Below are 8,473 nucleotides of genomic sequence, written 5' to 3' on the forward strand. Positions count from 1 at the left end.
TCAGCTGGTGGCAAACCTCCAAGTGAGGTTTGAGATGGAGGGGACTGTCGATGTATTCTGTTTTCCCCAAACCGGGATCCCTCAGCACTGGGGCCCTTCGGTAGAGCCCACTCCCTGCCCCAGTACCCATGGAGGCTCTCAAAGTGGACTCCCCTTTCCCCAGCTCTGGTTCTTTTGGCTGACCAGGGGAGAAGGCATCAGCCCAGCTTTTTGGGGGTGAAGGGACACATTGTCCATCCCATGGAACCACAGTTCAGCCCAGCTGCAAGCCCCCAGCCCCACACTGTGCAGGGTGCACAGTAAATCGGTACTTTGTCCAGTGTTTATCCAGTCACACTCTAATTTGAATAAAAAAACGCAGGCAGTAAAAGGCCTTTATAGCTCTTCAGAGCTCATAAACCTGCAGCGCCGGCAGACGGGGGCCAGCTGATTGGGGGCCGCTAGGAAAATTTATTGCAGATTTTGGTAAGTGAAACATTACAGCTCTGTGAGCCCCAGGGCTGGTTTGCCAAGCAGCTCCCAGCAGCGGGGATGGAACAAGGGATGCTTTATTGGGGGAGGGAAGGAGAGGGCTCGCAGGTCTCACCCAGACCCATGGTTAACATCAGCCTGGTTTTAGACCAGCTCATTTTTAAGGTAAGACATGCTTTGCACAGCCTGGATCCAGGAGCCCTGGCACAACGACAGATCCAGGTGGTGCATTATCTTGATGCAGGGCTGCATCACCTCAGGATGCAGGCAGTCCTCACCAGCATCCCCAGGGTGATGGTAAGCAGGACTGTGCCTGGCACCTCCTTGTGCCACGGCCCCGGCTCAGTGGGTGACTTCATGGTGAGCCCTGGTGCGGAGCAGGAAAAGCCAGGATGGGGCAGCCAAGCTTGTCGTGGGAGTCAGGAGAATTTGGAGAGAATGAGAGGAAGCGGCCAGGGTGGGGAGTGTGCGAGGGAAGGCGGGTAGCAGGAGGGAAAGCATTTTTTCCTTGCCAGTGTCTTGGCTGCCTCGGTGTGAACTGCTATAAATTTGCTCCTTATCTCACACACCATTTAATGTTTTCATGAAAAGAAAATAGTCTGCAGGAAAAAAAAAATACACAATACTGATAAAATATCCCTTTGGCATTGGGAGGAATGTTAAATGTCTCTAATCAGCGGGGTCTGGGGCTCAGCGCACTGGGAAGTTGTGGAGACGCGGCAATGCCTGGAACAGGCTGGGGGGGTCAGTGTCTGCACCCCTGGGTGTCCCTCACACTGTGAGAGGGCACAGGAACAGCATGGGGAACATGGTGGCCTGTGTGGGATAGCAGTGACTATAGCTGGGATGGCTCCAGTCAGGGCACCCTGTGGGCTCTGACACCTCCCTATTGACAAGTGAAACCAAATACTGCCAGAAAGAGTAAAAAGTGAGGAACCTGGGAGGTAAATTAGCCTCCCTATGGGAATAGGGATATAGATCCAAAACCTTCTTGGCTGCTGCCCAGGGACAGGCCGGGGCATGGGCAGTGCCAGAGACCCACACGTGGCTTGCACCTCCAACAACTGCAGCCCCTGCTTGTGCCCATACCCAAGAGGAGGCTGGGGGGAAGCCCCAAAATCGCAGCACAGCTGGTAGCATCCATCCCCTGGCCTGCAGACAAGCTGCTCTTTTGATTTACAGCTGGAAAAGCCAATCGTGCAGGAGCTTCCCACCACACAGCTGTGTTGTCATGCCAGGTCGGGCATGATGCCATGAATCACCCTTGGAGCTTCTCCCCTGCCCAAGGGTTAAGTGTCCCTTTGCTCCCACTAGGGACAGGGATGCAGGGCTGGGGGCACCAATTTGTGGTCCTCAGGCATGAGCATCTCTCACTACCAGACTGATCACTGCTTGGTTGCACTTCTATAACATTCGGGCAAAGAGCGACATGCATGAAGTTTCCTCCCTCCTCTGAACACAGGGTGATGTGACTGCTATTGTCCCACGGGCTGGAGCATCCCTGCAGTATTGCTCCCCAAAGGCCATCCCTGCCTGGCAGCCTGGGGACAGCAGAGCCACGGCCAGGGGACATGTGAGCCTCTGAGGCACAGCTTCATGCTGAGGCTGAAAAACAAACAAGCAAGCAAAAAATGTGGCTGCAAAGGGGATTTTTCAGGGTGGGAAGGAATAGTTAGTGCTGATTTTTTGCCTTTTTGTTCCCCCCCCGCCTTTGGTAATGTTTTGTTTTATACTCCAAGAGATCAGAAAAGCCATTTCAAATGAAAAAAAATCAAACCCTTCTGTTTCAACATACTCGCCAGCCCAACGTCCTCACACACCAACACACCCACATACCAGCTTTCCTCCCAAACGCAGCCCCAGTCCAGCTGAGCTCGTTTCCAGGCAGCATTTCTCCTTGGCCAGCCCTGTATCCACACACCACACCTCCCCTGCCAGTCCCGCTCCAGCCCCCATCCCGCCATCCACATCCCCTCTCTGCAGGCAAACACATTTCTTGCACATCCATCACATGGAAATAGGATGTGCGTTTCGGTGCCAAAACACGCAGGAACGGCCGCGCCAGCAGCGCCTGGACGGCTGCACAGAGCTGCTTGTGTTTTGGTGGCTCGCACAGTTGGCTTTTGTGGGAAGGTTTTGGTTGGACCTGGCATGCTGGGGAGGGGCCAGGAGCTGGCACTTGCCACTGACACCGACCTGCCAAAAATGGTGGAGTGCGAGGTCTCTCACTCTTTGCTTTAACGTCTGTCTATGTGCTGACTCTTGCCTATTTGTGGGGTGCTTTTGTGCCTTTCAGAGCCAAAAAAAACAAATTTGCAAAGATGAGGGTTACTTAGCCTGCAGGGTGGACTGGCAGTACCACTGACATCATGGTGGCATCATGGGATGAAGACAGTGGTTGTGCATCGGGTACGGGGCATCCTCCTGCTACTGGCTGTGGGCAACCTAGGGCTGGGGGCATGAGGGTCCTGGGGTCTTGCCCTGGCAAATCTCCAGCTCCCCAGGGGCTCCAGCAGCCCTGCGCTGCAGCCGCCACTTTTCCTGCCCTTTGGAAGACCCCCCCGTCCCGCCGCCGTCTGCCTCTGACGCAGGCGGCTTCATTTCCAGACGGGCCGCGCTCCCCCCAAGCCCCAGCCGAAAGAAAGCCCCTTTGTTGGGCTCGACTGACCCCACCGCCCTGCGCCGACCTCCACCACCCGAAAACACAGTCCCCGCTGTCCCATGGGACAGGGTGTGCACGGGGATGGGGATGGGGGCAGCCCCCAATGCTGCCTCTTGGATCAGGATCATGCCTGGGGATGTTGGTGCGGGTTGCAGAGAGTGCACGGCTGTGAATAGCTCTATCCTGCTGGGAGGGACGGACAGATGGATGGAGGTTTTACAACTGAATCTCGCACCTCATGGTTGGTTGAGATCAGCAAACCATCACTGGGAAACAAGAGGGCTGCTGAGCTCGCTGAGGGGTGACAGGGGAGCAGGGACAGTGCTGAACAAGCTGCTTCTAATGAAAAGCAGGCAGAGAACCCAGCATCGCCCCGCCTGGTCCCCTCTCACCTCCCAGGGTCAGTTTGTATTTTCCTAAGCCCTGATTGCCGAGAAATTGGAAGCTTGTGTGCCAGTGAGGCCTGGCTGGCCTGGGGCAGAGATCCCCAACACCATGGAGCTGGGTTACATGCTCCGAAGCAAAGGCAGCCAGACAGGAGCTGGGTTGAAGGTTTGGAAAGTGTTGGAGGGGCACCGTGGCACCTTGCACCCAGGCTGAGCAGGGCTCAGGACCCATGGGATGCCACCTGTCCCAATCCTGCTCTGGTGGGAGCATCCTGGGTGCAGCAGGCTGGAGATGGCAGCACCCATCCTACAGCGCCTGGCTCAGCCCCAGTTTTCACGTGAGAGAAATGGAACCCTGAGCTGCCGAGTCGGGGAGGAAACAAGAGTAGAAAAATGTGATAAACAGCTGTAAAGCCTGGCCCTGGCTCTGCGCTGCTCCCGCCGTCGCGGGTCGGCCCCTCAGACTGTTTATGGAAAGCCCAGTTTGCCGAGAAATCCATCTCCCGTTTCCTGTTGATTGCTGGAAGCCAAGGTCTGGCTCAGCCCAGGGCTGCTGTGGCCGCTTGGCTCTCAGTAATGCAGAGAAAGGGCTGAGCCCAGGTTAACCCCCCACGGCATCCCAGGGGATGGGGGACAACAGGCCCGAGGGGCTGGGAGCAGTTTTTTCCCCTCAGGGAGCAGATTGAAGCTCAGACCCCCGGATCAGTGAGGGGTTGGATGTTCACCCCGAGGCTGCTCGGTGCTGCCATGGGGGGGTGCAGGTGGGATGCTGGCACCCACCTGTGGAGATCTGGCGACTGTAACATCCACCCGCTTCCAGCAACAACCCCTGCAGCCCTCGGTGCACCCAGGTGCTCCCCAAACACTGCCGAGCGCCCTGGGTGGGGACAAGCGATGGGCCTCCGCCTTTGCTCCCTGCCTGCTTTGACCCCGCTTGCTGCCTAAATCAAGCCAGGCGGGTGCGAGGGAGCCTGCAGCTCGGCATAAACTCACTCAAGGGCAACACCATTGTTGCTGGAGCCACGTCAGAGCCAAACGAGGCTGGAGCCGCGGATGCCGCCACTGTCAACTATCTGAGTCATCGACCCAGAGGAGCCAAGCAAGGGAGAGCTGGGTGCTGACCTGAAATCCAGCCAGTTTTCTTCTCTGAATCAGGGTAGGGAGGAAGGGGAAAAGTTTGGGGGAAGGTGGAAGCAGCAAATAGGATTAGGTTCCTCAAATCTCCCCTCTTTCCAATTTCTCTGGAAGGAGATGGGGCCACGACAGTGGCCAGGGTGATGGCGAGAGGCTGTGGAGCGCCATGATGGGGACGGTGACACCAGGGGCTGCAAGGAGGCGAAAGAGGCTGAGAGATGCTGGTGGGGCATGTGCCCAAGCTCTTGCTGTGCTTGTTCCAGCTGATGCTCGGAGGAGCAAAAAGGAGGAAAAGAAACAGCGAGAGCTGGCACCTGCTTCATCCAGCCCCATCACATGGCCACATCTGAGCAACTCCCCCTGGGGACTGTGCCAACCCAGCAGCCCTGGCCGCGGGGTGGGAGCAGATCTGGTTGCTACTGGCCGAGGAGGGGTGGCTGCATCCCAAAAAATTGCCTCTGAGTGGTCAAATGGGTAAAACAAGCTCACCCCACAGCCAGCTGGGGCCATCCCTCCTCCTCCTCTCTCCTTCACTCTCCCCTTGCCTGTCCCCACATTGCAGTGCTGTTGTCCCCAGATCCCTCAGCAATGAAATAACCCCAAGCTGTTGCAGAGTGGGGCTGTGGGGGGGGGAAAGCTGAGCCCCCCCAAGCCATGCTGTCCCCTCCCCAAACCCCAGTAGCAATTGCTGTTGGGTAAATCCTGTCTCTAGCCCTTTCACGGGGCTTCGCAGACCCCCCAGCAGCCCCAGCTCCAGAGCCACGGGAGGACACCCACCCCTAGATCCCCCCAGTTCCTACCCCCAGGCTGCTCCTCTCGACTGGGGAGGGGTCTGTCAGCCTGCCCAGGGAGCAGGGGGGGACCATGTGGTCACCAGCTGCTTGGAAAGCTTTCTCTGCCTCTAGGTCATAAGTACAGATTTTTATAATTATTAGCTTTGGTAATTTACCATAAAATATTTATTCTGGCTCATTCCGAGGCATTTGATTCGTGTTGGGTCTGCATGGCTTTTTGGGGGGGTGGGGGGCGTGTGCAGGGCTGGATGCTCCGCTCTCATCCTGTATAAATATCACTGTGGCTGTGTGTGGCCCAGGGAAGAGACCCCGGCAGCAGCCTGGAGTGGGGGTCCAGGTCACCATGCCACTGCTCACCACCTCCCCACCTCACCCCCCCGAAGGCCTCCGCGCACCCGTGGGCTGCACCCACCTCCACACCGTGGGGCTCCCTCCCAGCCTGACCTGGCCCATGGGACCTTGTGCCAGCACCAGAGCGGACCCCAGGGACAATCTGCTCATCTGCATGGGGGGACACAGCTGGGACTCCCCCGGGACATCTGCTGCAAGAGCCAACAAGTCTCAGCTCCGATGACAGCACTCTCAGGTCCGGCACACCAGCCAGAGCCAGCAGCAGCAAAACCATGTCCAGGAGGAGCCCAGCAACTGCTCTTCCAGCGCTGCCAAAATTAAGAGGGCAGCTCCTGTCCCCCCCCAGCCCTGGCCAGGCTGAGCAGCACCATAGCAAGGCACAAGATGCTGGGGGGCAAGCAGGCTGCAGGCAGTGGTGGCCCCACTCTCGCCCTCCTTTTTGCAGAGGCTGAAGGGGAGCTGGAGGTTTTTTGGGAGCTGCAAACAGCTGCGAGCGGGATACCCAGGACCTCCCCCCAGCACAACATCTGGAGGGAGGCAGGGAGCCAGCCCGGATCTCGCGACTGCCGGCAGCATCATCCCCCTGCTCAGCTCGCTGGTCTCACCGTGAGCCCCCACAGGCAGGATGGGCAGTCAGAGCATCTTCCCAGTGGCCCTGGGGATGGTCCATGTGTGTGGCAGTGGCACTGCAGAGGGACAGGACCAGACTGTCCCCTCTCTGCCGTGGGGTCTGGCTGTGGAACAGCACCCAAGTAACCACCAGCCTTGTAGAACGTGGGAGGACGGAGGTGACGGAGGTGATGCCTCTCATGGACTGGATGGTTGGGAGAAAGTATCCCGGCAACCCTGAGTGAGAGTGGGTGGATGGAGGTGACAGGGAAGGACAAGGAGCCAGGAGTGTCCCAGGGGTGGCTGTGGGGAACCCAGTACACCTGGGTGGTCACAGGGCTGGGCTGCTCAAGCCTGGCTGTGGAGGAAAGGCTGGGAAGATGGGAGCTGAGATGGGCTATCTGCCATGATGAGCCCCCCGTGACAGTGGGAAAGATGTCTCTGAGCATCCCTCCTTGCCCGCCCCAGTGCTGGGACCCCCATCATGGCTCTCAATTCCCAGCAGCTCCAGCCCTGTGATGCTTGGGGAGGGATCAGCAATGAAACTCAATCCAGATGTGCAACAGCAGGAAACCCTTCAGCATTTCCCTCCAGCAGCCCTGGCTGCTGAATTTATCCTCTCTCACTCCCCAGCTGCCCTGCAAAGGGGCCACAGACATTTTCTTGGGGAGGGACAAGGAGAGGGACTCGTTGAGCATGCTCTGGGCATCCTCAGGGTCTTTGGGGAAGGCAGCAGGGGAGAGGCAAGCAGCCCACAGCAAGGAGCATCCTGAAAGCGAGCTCTGCACCAGCAAACAAACAGTACCGAGTCCCTGCAGGCCTTAAAAAGAGAAGGAAAACTATCAACATGGTTGAAATCTATATATTATGTGAGTTGAGCTGTACCTGCACAGCAGTGCCAGCCATTCAGCGGTGGGAATGTGCTGCTGTTCCTGGCACAATTTTTGTTGCTCCCTGAGCCCAGAGAACTTATATCTGTGTTTATGTGGCTAGAAGCTGGGTTTGCTGAAGGAAAACCTGCCAGGATAGCCAGAGCCATCTGCATCTTGTTGCCCTTTGCACACCCTCAGCACCTGAAGCCTGGTTTAATATCTGCTTTTGCTTTTTTTCCAGGACTCAGCATCCCCTCGCAGCCCTTCCTCACCCTGAAGCTGCCCTGAGCCTCCTGTCCCAGTCTCGCTGCTCTGCCTCCCAACCGCCCCTGCATTATTCAACCAGAAACACCTTATCAGTCCCTTATCTTTCTCCACTTGCCTGTTTTTAGCTTTGCCAGCCAGCAGGACTTGTGTTAGAAGCCAGATGACATCGGGACACCCCTTCAGCGCTGACCCCGCTGGCTCTGGCTGGCAGAAAGCCACCGAGTCCCCAGGGAGTCCAGTTCCTCAGGGAGATGGAACTGCCCCCCAGTTCATCCCCCCGCACCCCACGGTCCCTCTTTAGGGGAATGACCCACTGCTGCCCTGCCTCGACACCCCCAGGAGGTAGCCCTGGCTCCCCCCAGGCTCAGAGCCACTCTGACACCTGGTTTTAATAATAAATGGCACAGAAAGGGACAAAGGTGGCCTGCGGGAGGGCGGTGGGATGAAGGGCAGCGGTGGGGAGGTTGGCAGATGGGGAGGGAGGGGGGATTTGAGGCTGGGGTGAGGGGGTGCTGGGGGGACACCAGGCCAGGAGCTTTGTGGGGTCCCAGCCCTGAGCTGCCCATCACCACATCTCTGCTTTAAAACAAATACCACCCATAGAACTGGGTTAACTGCAGCCACCGGAAAGCCGGGATTAATGGAATTTGGTTATAAGACAATTTTCCCGGATGGAAGAAACATCTTTTTGTCATCTGTCCTTTGACATTTTAAGTCTATTTTACATCTCCAGCATTTTATGATTTAGGCTGTGACATTTAAATGGGCGATCTGTATTTACAGTCTTAGGCATTGTAAGCATCTTATATATAAATATCTTCAAATGTATAGAAGACATTTTATACATTTGGATCTACAAAACAAGACCTACAAATCTTTACAGGAAAACGTACAATTTTTTACAAAAAGATTTCTCTCGGCTTTGTA

The sequence above is a fragment of the Patagioenas fasciata genome, chromosome 14 (genome assembly GCF_037038585.1).
Source record: "Patagioenas fasciata isolate bPatFas1 chromosome 14, bPatFas1.hap1, whole genome shotgun sequence".
NCBI lineage: Eukaryota > Metazoa > Chordata > Aves > Columbiformes > Columbidae > Patagioenas > Patagioenas fasciata.